The following is an 11,806-nucleotide window of genomic DNA, read 5'->3' on the forward strand; positions in this document are numbered from 1 at the left end:
AGGTCAGTAGTCTGAGACCACCCTGGCCAATATAGTGAAAACTCTACCTCTACTAAAAGTATAAAAATTAGCTGGGCTTGGTGGTGGGCACCTGTAATCCCAGCTACTCGGGAGGCTGAGGCAGGAGAATTGCTTGAACCCAGGAGATGGAGGCTGTAGTGAGCTGATACGGTGCCATTGGCCTCCAGCCTGGGAGAAAGAGTGAGACTCCCTCTCAAAAAAAATAAATAAATAAAATAAACACAATAATAAAATAAAAAGCCCAATAAAGAATGTGATTTTCAGCCGGGCACAGTGGCTCACACCTGTAATCCCAACATTTGGGAGGCTGAGGCAGGTGGATCACTTGAAGTCAGCAGTTTGAGACCAGCCTGGCCAACATGGTGAAACCCCATCTACTGAAAATACAAAAATTAGCTAGGCATGGTGGCGTGTGCCTGTAATCCCAGCTACTTGAGAGGCTAAGGCAGGAGAATCACTTGAACCCGGGAGGCAGAGGTTGCAGTGAGCCGAGATCACGCCACTGCACTCCAGCCTGGGCAACAGAGTGAGACTCTGTCTCAAAAAAAAAAAAATGTTATTTTCTCCATGATGACTTTTTTGTTTCTTTTTTTTTTTTTTTTTTGAGACGGAGTCTTGCTCTGTCGCCCAGGCTGGAGTGCAGTGGCGTGATCTCTGCTCACTGCAAGCTCTGCCTCCTGGGTTCATGCCACTCTCCTGCCTTAGCCTCCCGAGTAGCTGGGACTACAGGTGCCCACCACGCCCGGCTAATTTTTTGTATTTTTAGTAGAGATGGGGTTTCACTGTGTTAGCCAGGATGGTCTCGATCTCCTGACCTTGTGACCCGCCCACCTCGGCCTCCCAAAGTGCTGGGATTACAGGCGTGAGCCATCGCGCCTGGCCTTTTTGTTTCTTAAATATCATGTTCTAAAAACTTTTTCTTTGTTTTATTTTTTTCCTTTTTGTGGAGAACGGGGTCTCGCTATATCGCCCAGGCAGATCTTGAACTCCTGGGATCAAGCTATCTTCCTGACTCTGCCTCCCTGAAAGCTGGGATTACAGGCATGAGCCACCGTGTCTGGCTCTCAAAACTTTTTCTCACTTTCTTTATTGTCCTGCTTTGCTGGTGACCTCAGCATGTATTACTCTGTGTATTGGGAAGTCCAGATTTCCATGTGTGTATGTGTCTATGTGCACAGATACATGCTGCATGCAAGTATCACCCATACCTAGAAATGTACACACACACACACACACACACACACACTCCATATTGACTAATGGTTCTCGATTATGGCTGCATATTGGGAATACCTGGGGAGTAAAAAAAATCCCAGTGCTCACGCTGCACCCTAATTAAAATAAATCAGTAGCCTTGGTGCGGTGGCTCATGCCTGTAATCCTAGCACTTTGGGAAGCTCAGGCGGGTAGATCACTTGAGTTCAGGAGTTCGAGACCGGCCTGGCCAGCCAGGCCAACATGGTGAAACCCTGTCTCTACTAAAAATACAAAAACTTAGCCAGGTGTGATGGCAGGCGCCTGTAATCCCAGCTACTCGGGAGGCCGAGGCAGGAGAATCGCTTGAACCCGGGAGGCGGAGGTTGCAGCGAGCCGAGATGGCACCATTGCACTACAGCCTGGGCAACTAGAGTGAAACTCCAAAAACAAACAAACAAAAAATAAATCAGAACCGCTAGGAGCAGGACCCAGGTGTCAGTAGCTTGTAAATCTCCCCAGGTGATTTCAATGTGTCATCAAGGCTGAGAACCACTGATGTAAACTGCAGCTTTTCTGATAGAATTCTTTTACTGAGCAGTTAACAAGAGTTGCATTCAGACTTAGAAACTGTTAAGAGACTGCACTTGGAGAGTAGCGGGCAGTAAAATGAATAAACGCTTGGCCTGGATGCAATGTTCTCACCTGCAAAGTGAGGCTCTTGGACTCTTAGACCATCTGTGGAGTCCCACCCGACTGTTAGAAAATGCTTTGATTGCAGTGTGTCCAGGAAGGAGAGAAAGAAATACACTGTTCAGGCAGAGTCCAGGCCCCTCTCTAGAGGCTGACGCGCGCTGGAGTTCTGAGCATCTACAGCACCGTAGCTGCTTCTCTTTTTATCATGGGCATAAACAAAGGGCACCCTTGCCCACCTCCTCACTGGACAAACAGCAGCCAATCTGAGCTGCTGGGAACCAGCGATTAGGGAGGGATTATTGAGTGTGGTTCACAGGGGACCTGCAGTCTTGCAGCCAGCTCAAGAGTCTGAAGTCCAGAACTGGCGCAGTGGCTCACGCCTGTAATCCCAACACTTTGGGAGGCTGACGGGGGCGGATCACCTGAGGTCAGGAGTTTGAGACCAGCCTGGCCAACATGGTGAAACCCTGTCTCCATTAAAAATACAAAAATTAGCCAGCTGTGGTGACGGGCGTCTGTAATCCCAGCTACTCGGGAGGCTGAGACATGAGAATTGCTTGAACCTGGAGGCAGAGGTTGAGCTGAGATCGCCCCACTGCACTCCAGCCTGGGCAACAGAGCAGGACTTTGTCTTAAAAAAATAAAAGAGTCTGAAGTCCAAACACAACGAAGGGTAGAAGGAGCAGACAAGACTGTGCATGGAAGGGAGCGTGAGCTGAGGGAACAGGGACAGTGGGCCTTTGGCTGTTTGGACTGTGAAAAGTTTATTTGTTAATTACAGCTTGAGTATCCCTTATCTGAAATGTGTGAAAGCAGGTTGAATTTCAAAATATTTGCATATACATAATGAGAGATCTTGGGAATGCAACCGAAGTCTAGCCATGAAATTCACTTAGGTTTCATATACACATAGTCTGAAGGTGATTTTATACAATGTTTTCAATAATTTTGTACATGAAACAAAGTTTTTGACTGTATTTTGTCTTCAACCCATCACATGCAGCCAGGTGTGGAATTTTCCACTTGTGGCATCATGTCGCCATTCTCACCACTCAAAATCTTTTGCAATTTAGGCTGGGTGCGGTGGCTCACACCTGTAATCCCAGCACTTTGGGAGGCCGAGGTGGGTGGATTACCTGAAGTCGGGAGTTCGAGACCAGTCTGGCCAATATGGCAAAACCTCTTCACTAATAAAAAATATGTATAAGGCTGGGTGCGGTGGCTCATGCCTGTAATCCCAGCACTTTGGGGCGCCAAGGTGGGCGGATCACGAGGTCAGGAGATCGAGACCATCCTGGCTAACACAGTGAAACCCCATCTCTACTAAAAATACAAAAAATTAGCCAGGCGTCGTGCGGGCGCCTGTAGTCCCAGCTACTCAGGAGGCTGAGGCAGGAGAATGGCGTGAACCTGGGAGGCGGAGCTTGCAGTGAGCCGAGATTGCGCCACTGCACTCCAGTCTGGGTGACAGAGCAAGACTCCGTCTCAAAAAAAAATAAAAATCTGTTGTATTTTAGAATTTTTTTTTTTAGATTTTTTTTTAAATGTAGAGACAGGGTTTCTCCATGTTGGTCAGGCTGGTCTCGAACTCCTGACCTCAGGTGATCTGCCCATCTTGGCCTACCAAAGTGCTGGGATTACAGGCGTGAGCCACCATGCCTGGCAAAAGTAAGGTCTTCTTAAAGTAAAAATTTGAACAATATTGATGTATGCAGACAATAAATGAAAATTCTCCCTCTCACCAGGTCCTCCCTAATTCTACTTCCCTCTCTCACCATTTTGGTGTTTATCCTTTCAGGCAATTTTCTTTCTTTCCCTTTTTTTTTTTAAGTTCAGCTTTTTTTTTTTTTTTTTTTTTTTTTTTTTTTTTTTTTTTTTTTAGTAGCTGGGATTACAGGCATGCGCCACCATGCCTGGCTAATTTTTTTATTTTTAGTAGAGACATCGTTTCACCACTAAGTTCAGCTTTTTATCGAACATATTATAAAAGAGGTTTAGTCAAAAAGACCAAAGCCCATGTCATCATCAGAGTCCTCAAATTCTTCTTTCTTTGCTTCCACTTTCTTCTCCTCAGCTGGAGCAGCAGCAGTGGAGGGGGCAGGACCTCATGCTGGTGCAGCACCAGCTGCTGGAGCAGGTCCACCAGCCCCTACATTGCAGATGAGGCTCCTAATGTTGACGTTGGCTGGGGCCTTTGCAAACAAGCCAGGCCAAAAAGGTTCAACATTTACACCAGCTGCTTTAATGAGGGCCTTGATCTTACACTCCGTGACAGTCACCTCAATGTCATGCAGAATGAGGGCCGAGTAGATGCAGGCAAGCTTGGAGATGGAGGCCACGGTGCGGGCGAGTGTGGGACTGGCACTGCCGGACGCGGTGCTAGTCACTGGATGAAGTGAGGGCCTCACCTCAACGTGTCCTTAGCTTCCTTGGAAGGACCGAACACCTTGGCAGCAGCTGAGGAAAGCTCAGGCAATTTTCTATATGCTTACGTTGTGTGTTTTGTTTTTATTGTTTTAAAAAAACTTGGGTCGTATTCTACAAATTATTCTGCAAATTGTTTTATCAACAGTGTACCATGATCTCCTCTGTGCCTGTTCCTAAGTCAGAGTTACTTTTGTTTTTGAGTCAGGGTCTCACTCGGTCGCCCAGGCTGGAGTGCAGTGATGCTATCATAGCTCACTGTAACCTCAAACTCCTGGGCTCAAGTGATCCTCCCACCTCAGCCTCCCAAGTAGCTGGGACTATAGGCACACACCACACTTGGCTAATTTTTAAATTTTTTTTGCACAGACAGGTTCTCAATATGTTGCCCAGACTGGTCTCGAACTCCTAGCCTCAGGCAATTCTCCCGCCTTGGCCTTCCAAAGCTCTGGGATTACAAGTATGAGCCGCCACGCCTGGCCCAGAACTACTTTTTTCCTTTATGGCAGCTGTTGGAGTTCCATGGCCTCTGACCATCTACAGGAATGCTGTAGCCAGTGTACTTGTTGAGCTATTTCTGTAGAATACTTTCCTAAAAGTGGAATGGTTAGTTCTGGATTGTGGTCAGAGGTGGGCAACCAAGGCAGAAATGGGCGTGAGCATGGAGGCATGGAGGAAGAATGGAAAGAGTATGTGCATTCTTGGCTGACCACGGTGGCTCATGCCTATTGTCCCAGCACTTAGGGAGGTTGATGCGGGTGGATCACCTGAGGTCAGGAGTTTGAGACCAGGCTGGACAACATAGTGAAACCCCATCTCTACTAAACATACAAAAATTAGCCGGGCGTGGTGGCATGTGCCTGTAATCGCAGCTACTCGGGAGGCTGGGGCACAAGAATTGCTTGAACCTGGGAGGCTGAGGTTGCAGTGAGCCAAGATCCTCACCACTGCACTCCAGCCTGGGTGAAAGAGAGAAACTCATCTCAAAAAAAAAGAGTCTTACTGTATCCCCCAGGCTGGAGTGCAGTGGCACGATCTCCGTTCACTGCAACCTCCGCCTCCCGGGTTCAAGCGGTTCTCATGCCTCAGCCTCCTGAGTAGCTGGGATTACAGGCGCCCGCCACCACACCCAACTAATTTTTGTATTTTTAGTAGAGATGGGGTTTTGTCATGTTGGCCAGGCTGGTTTCCAACTCCTGACCTCAAGCGATCCACCTGCCTCAGCCTCACAAAGTGCTGGGATTACAGGCATGAGCCACCGCGCCCGGCAATGGGATGGATTTTATCTGAATGTCTCCCCAAAAGCACTGCAGTCCCACCTGCGTACCCTCTGCCTTAGAACCTCATCAATGCTGGGGATACTGACCCTTTATATTTTTCCCAGTCTGAATGGAGAATGTGAACAGGGCTTAAAGAAAATGTAAACAGTTTCCTTCCTTCCTTCCTTCCTTCCTCCCTCCCTCCCTTCCTTCCTTCCTTCCTTTCTTTCTTCTTTTCCCTCTCGGGCCCAGGCTGCAATCTACTCGGCTTGCTGCTGCCCGCGCCGCGCACTCCCTGGGTCTGCCGGCGCGCGCCACCGCTGCCTGCCTTTTCTTCTTTGGATGAAGGCACGCGTTCGCCATCTTGGCCACGCTGGTCGCCAGCTCCTCACGCTGAGTGCTCTGCCCGCCTCAGCCTCCCGAGCTACTGGAACTACAGACGGAGTCTCGCTCACCCAGTGCTCGGTGTTGCCCAGGCTGGAGTGCGGTGGCGTGGTCTGGCCTCGCGGCAGCCTCCGCCCCCCAGCCGCCTGCCTTGGCCTACCAGGGTGCTGGGATTGCAGCCCCTGCCCGGCCGCCGCCCCATCTGGGAGGTGGGGAGCGCCTCTGCCCGGCCGCCCCGTCTGGGAAGTGAGGAGCGCCTCTGCCCGGCCACCCACCGTCTGGGAAGTGAGGAGCGCCTCTGCCCGGCCACCCACCGTCTGGGAAGTGAGGAGCGCCTCTGCCCGGCCACCCACCGTCTGGGAAGTGAGGAGCGCCTCTGCCCGGCCACCCACCGTCTGGGAAGTGAGGAGCGCCTCTGCCCGGCCACCCACCGTCTGGGAAGTGAGGAGCGCCTCTGCCCGGCCGCCCCGTCTGGGAAGTGAGGAGCGCCTCTGCCCGGCCGCCCCGTCTGGGAAGTGAGGAGCGCCTCTGCCCGGCCACCCATCGTCTGGGAAGTGAGGAGCGCCTCTGCCTGGCCGCCCCGTCTGGGAGGTGAGGAGCGCCTCTGCCCGGCCACCCATCGTCTGGGAAGTGAGGAGCGCCTCTGCCCGGCCTCCCATCGTCTGGGAGGTGAGGAGCGCCTCTGCCCGGCCGCCCCATCCGGGAAGAAGTGAGGAGCGCCTCTGCCCGGCCGCCCCGTCCAGGAAGAAGTGAGGAGCGCCTCTGCCCGGCCACCCACCGTCTGGGAAGTGAGGAGCGCCTCTGCCCGGCCACGCACCGTCTGGGAAGTGAGGAGCGCCTCTGCCCGGCCACCCACCGTCTGGGAAGTGAGGAGCGCCTCTGCCCGGCCACCCACCGTCTGGGAAGTGAGGAGCGCCTCTGCCCGGCCACCCACCGTCTGGGAAGTGAGGAGCGCCTCTGCCCGGCCACCCACCGTCTGGGAAGTGAGGAGCGCCTCTGCCCGGCCACCCACCGTCTGGGAAGTGAGGAGCGCCTCTGCCCGGCCACCCACCGTCTGGGAAGTGAGGAGCGCCTCTGCCCGGCCACCCACCGTCTGGGAAGTGAGGAGCGCCTCTGCCCGGCCACCCACCGTCTGGGAAGTGAGGAGCGCCTCTGCCCGGCCACCCACCGTCTGGGAAGTGAGGAGCGCCTCTGCCCGGCCACCCACCGTCTGGGAAGTGAGGAGCGCCTCTGCCCGGCCACCCATCGTCTGGGAAGTGAGGAGCGCCTCTGCCCGGCCACCCATCGTCTGGGAAGTGAGGAACGCCTCTGCCCGGCCACCCCGTCTGGGAAGTGAGGAGCGCCTCTGCCCGGCCGCCCCGTCTGGGAGGTGAGGAGCGCCTCTGCCCGGCCACCCATCATCTGGGAAGTGAGGAGCGCCTCTGCCCGGCCTCCCATCGTCTGGGAGGTGAGGAGCGCCTCTGCCCGGCCTCCCCGTCCGGGAGGAAGTGAGGAGCGCCTCTGCCCGGCCGCCCCGTCTGGGAAGTGAGGAGCGCCTCTGCCCGGCCGCCCCGTCCGGGAAGAAGTGAGGAGCGCCTCTGCCCGGCCGCCCCATCTGGGAGGTGAGGAGCGCCTCTGCCCGGCCACCCACCGTCTGGGAAGTGAGGAGCGCCTCTGCCCGGCCACCCACCGTCTGGGAATTGAGGAGCGCCTCTGCCCGGCCACCCACCGTCTGGGAAGTGAGGAGCGCCTCTGCCCGGCCACCCATCGTCTGGGAAGTGAGCAGCGCCTCTGCCCGGCCACCCATCGTCTGGGAGATGAGGAGCGCCTCTGCCTGGCCGCCCTGTCCGGGAAGAAGTGAGCAGCGCCTCTGCCCGGCCACCCATCGTCTGGGAGATGAGGAGCGCCTCTGCCTGGCCGCCCTGTCCGGGAAGAAGTGAGGAGCGCCTCTGCCCGGCCGCCCCGTCCGGGAAGAAGTGAGGAGCGCCTCTGCCCGGCCACCCATCGTCTGGGAGGTGAGGAGCGCCTCTGCCCGGCCACCCATCGTCTGGGAAGTGAGGAGCGCCTCTGCCCGGCCACCTATCGTCTGGGAAAAAGTGAGGAGCGTCTCTGCCTGGCCGCTCCGTCTGGGAAGTGAGGAGCTCCTCTGCCTGGCCGCCCTGTGTCTGGGTAGAAGTGAGGAGCTCCTCTGCCTGGCCGCTCCGTCTGGGAGGTCTACCACGGAGGCCAGAAGCAATGTGGGGGCTGGACGTGGTGGCTCACGCCTGTGGTCCTGGCACTCTGGGGGGCGAGGCGGGTTGATCACTTCGGGCTAGGAGTTCGAGACCAGTCTGGCCAACTTGGCGAAACATGAAGAATACAACAGACAAACCAACCAACCAACTCAGTGACAACAAAACAGGTCTACCCTGGAGTCATACTCTAATTTTTTCTATTTTCTTCCCTTTCTGATCCTTTATCCCACTTTCTTTTTCTTCCTCCTCCTTCTCCCTCTTCTTTGTCAAATAGAGGATTGAGTTATTATCACTGATCCATATAAAGTCCCTCTCTCATTTATTTTAACTCCCACCCCCCATTTCTATTCCCCGACTTCCCATGTGCAACCTTCCTAATATGTTTGATACGCATCTTTTTGTTTGTATGTATTTTTAGAAAATGTTTATTGTTTTTGTATGCAAAAATTAATAAAAAAAAAAAAAAAGAAAATGTAAACAGTACCTAAAATGCAACCCTGGGGGGCTCTGAGTTGGCCGGCAGGGTCCTGTTTTCCCAGGTGGGATGAAGTGGGGAGTGAAAGCGGAGTGATTCTGGTCCTCAACATGCCAAGTAGGAGGAAAAGGAAACACTGGCAGGGGCTCCAGGTGATTGTATGTTGGCGGGTGGGGGGGAGTTCCGTGACAAGGGGGGCATGAAGGGATTATCCATGCCAGCCCAAGGCCTGGGACCCAGCAGCCCACTGAGGGAGCCAGAGAGGCAGGAGAATGCAGTGGGAAGGACGAGGCCACCTGAAGCTAGACTGTCTCAGTTCAAATCCCAGTGTCACCACTCACTTGCAGCATAATTTTGAGCAGGTGATGTAACCCCTATATCTTCCATTTCCCCATCTCTTTTTGTTTGTTTTTGGTTTTTTTTTGAGACTATGTCTCTCTCTGTCACTCAGGCTAGAGTACAATGGTGCAATCTCACTGCACTCTCTGCCTCCTGGGCTCTAGCGATAAGCGATTCTCCTGTCTCAGCCTCCCGAGTAGCTGGGACTTGGGACTACAGGCGCACACCAACATGCCCAGCTAATTTTTCTTTCTTTCTTTCTTTTTTCTTTTCTTTCTTTCTTTCTTTTTTTTTTGAGACAGAGTCTTGCTCTGTCGCCCAGGCTGGAGTGCAGTGGTGTGATCTCGGCTCACTGCAAGCTCCGCCTCCCGGGTTCATGCCATTCTCCTGCCTCAGCCTCCCGAGTAGCTGGGACTACAGGTGTGCGCCACCGAGCCTGGCTAACTTTTTGTATTTTTTTTTTTTTTTTTTTTTTTTTTTGAGACGGAGTCTCGCTCTGTCGCCCAGGCTGGAGTACAGTGGCGCAATCTCCGCTCACTGCAAGCTCCGCCTCCCGGGTTCACGCCATTCTCCTGCCTCAGCCTCTCCGAGTACCTGGGACCACAGGCGCCCGCCACCACGCCCGGTTAATTTTTTGTATTTTTAGTAGAGACGGGGTTTCACCGCGGTCTCGATTTCCTGACCTCGTGATCCGCCCGCCTCGGCCTCCCAAAGTGCTGGGATTACAGGCGTGAGCCACCGCGCCCGGCAATTTTTTGTATTTTTAGTAGAGACGAGGTTTCACTGTGTTAGTCAGGATGGTCTTGATCTCCTGACCTCGTGATCTGCCCACCTCGGCCTCTCAAAGTGCTGGGATTACAGGCCTGAGCCACCGCACCTGGCCTAATTTTTTTGTATTTTTAGTAGAGAGGATTTCTCTATGTTGGTCAGGCTGGTCTTGAACTCCCGACCTCAGGTGATCCGCCTGCCTCGGCCTCCCAAAGTGCTGGGATTACAGGCACGAGCCACTGCGCCCGGCCAGAACCATGTAAATCTTACATGTATTGACTGATGTATTATATCTCCCTAAAATGTATAAAAGCAAGCTGTACCTTGACCACCTTGGGCACCTGTCTTCAGGACCTCCTAAGGCTTTGTCACGGGCGTGCCCTTAACCTTAGCAAAAATAAACTTTCTAAAGGGACTGAGCCTGTCTCAGATATTTGGGGCTCACAGCTCTCCATCACCCTCAGGACAAAATCCAAATGGCTGAGCAGACTTTCAAGGTCCTTTTGGGCCTGGCTTCTTTCCACCTTTGGGGACCCGAGCTCTCTGCACTCCCTCTCACCCTGTAAGCTCCAGCCAGCCTCACCCAAATGGCACCACTCACAGGCTGTTCGCTTGGCCTAGAAAATCTCTTCCTTGCTCATGGCTGACTCCAAGTCATCTTTCAGGCCTGGATCCAGCTTCTCTCCCTCCAGGGAACCCTCCCTGGCTCCCCAGGGCTGGCTTAGCTGTGCCTCTCTGTGGGCTTGTCAAGAACCATGTGTTCAACGGCAGAGCCTTCATCCGTGTGTTTTATCACTTGATTGCATCTCTGTATCCCAGGTTTCTAGAAGCTCTGTATGAGCAGGCACCTTGCCTGTCTTGCACTGCATTCCTAGAGCCTGGAACAGAATGCATTTGATAAATATTTTTGACTATTGATGAATCGATACTTTTGACGAATCGGGTGCAGCCCAGGACTTTGGCAATAGCCCCTGCCTTAAGAAAGGACCAGGGCTCAAGCTCTAGGGTGAGAAGCTGAAGCTGACAGAGAAGTGAGAGTGACTAGAAAGTAAAAGTAAAGCTGAACAGGGAGGAAAGAACCCCACGGTGTGAAGTCTCTGGGGGAGGGACAGGGCCAAGAGTTCATTGAACACAGTTGAGTGAGGCTCCTGAGGAAGCCGACGGGTGCCGGGATAGGCAGGGGGATGTGTGGGCGGGACAGTGAGCTTGACGAAATTGAGAGAAAATGTGTTTTGTAATTAGTCATTGCCCCCTGGGGTGAGGTTGGGAGTTTTCACCGGAGGTGGGTTGACCAGATTTGCAAAATGACAAACAGGGGCTAACCGCGGGCTGGGGCCGCAGCGGGGCTTCCGGCCCCAGAGGCATAAGTCGAGCTTTCTAGTTTTTTCTCTGTCCCGCCCCCCTACATTCAAGGTTCCGCCAAATAGTGGAAACTGGGAGGAGAAAGGCTCTCAGGAGACTGCCCAGGGGCCAAACTGCCCTTTCTGACGCCGGCTCCTGCGCTCTGCGTGGTCTCCTGGCCAGGGGAAAGGGGACAGGGTGGCCCTTGCTACTTGTAAGGGTCCATCCAAGGACTTTGACTGACTTACCCTGTGGAGGTTCTGGGGAAAGGTGAAAACATTCTGGAGATGGGGAATCTGGATGAAAGCTACCATCCCTCTTTTCCTGCTAATGAAAATAACAGGCTGGGTGAGGTGGCTCACGCCTGTAATCCCAGCACTTTGGGAGGCTGAAGTGGGCAGGTCACCTAAGGTCAGGAGTTCGAGACCAGCCTGGCCAACATGGTGAAACCCCGTTTCTACTAAAAATACAAAAATTAGCCAGGCATGGTGATGCGTGCCTGTAGTCCCAGCTACTCAGGAAGCTGAGGCAGGAGAATCGCTCGAACCCAGGAGGCAGAGGTTGTAGTGAGCCGAGATTGTGCCACTGCACTCCAGCCTGGGCAACAGAGCTAGTCTCAAAAAGAAAAAGAAAAAGAAAATAGCAAAGGGAATGGAGCACATTTCGGTGGGAAGGTGTGAAGCGTATGGGAA

At 53.4% G+C, this 11,806-nt stretch overlaps 1 pseudogene; it reads right to left on the bottom strand.

Annotated features, from left to right (window-relative positions):
- Positions 1–3,905: 3,905 nt before the first annotated feature.
- Positions 3,906–9,053, bottom strand: LOC129488718 (large ribosomal subunit protein P1-like; annotated as a pseudogene).
- Positions 9,054–11,806: the final 2,753 nt, after the last annotated feature.

This window comes from Symphalangus syndactylus, chromosome 8, assembly GCF_028878055.3.
Source record: "Symphalangus syndactylus isolate Jambi chromosome 8, NHGRI_mSymSyn1-v2.1_pri, whole genome shotgun sequence".
NCBI lineage: Eukaryota > Metazoa > Chordata > Mammalia > Primates > Hylobatidae > Symphalangus > Symphalangus syndactylus.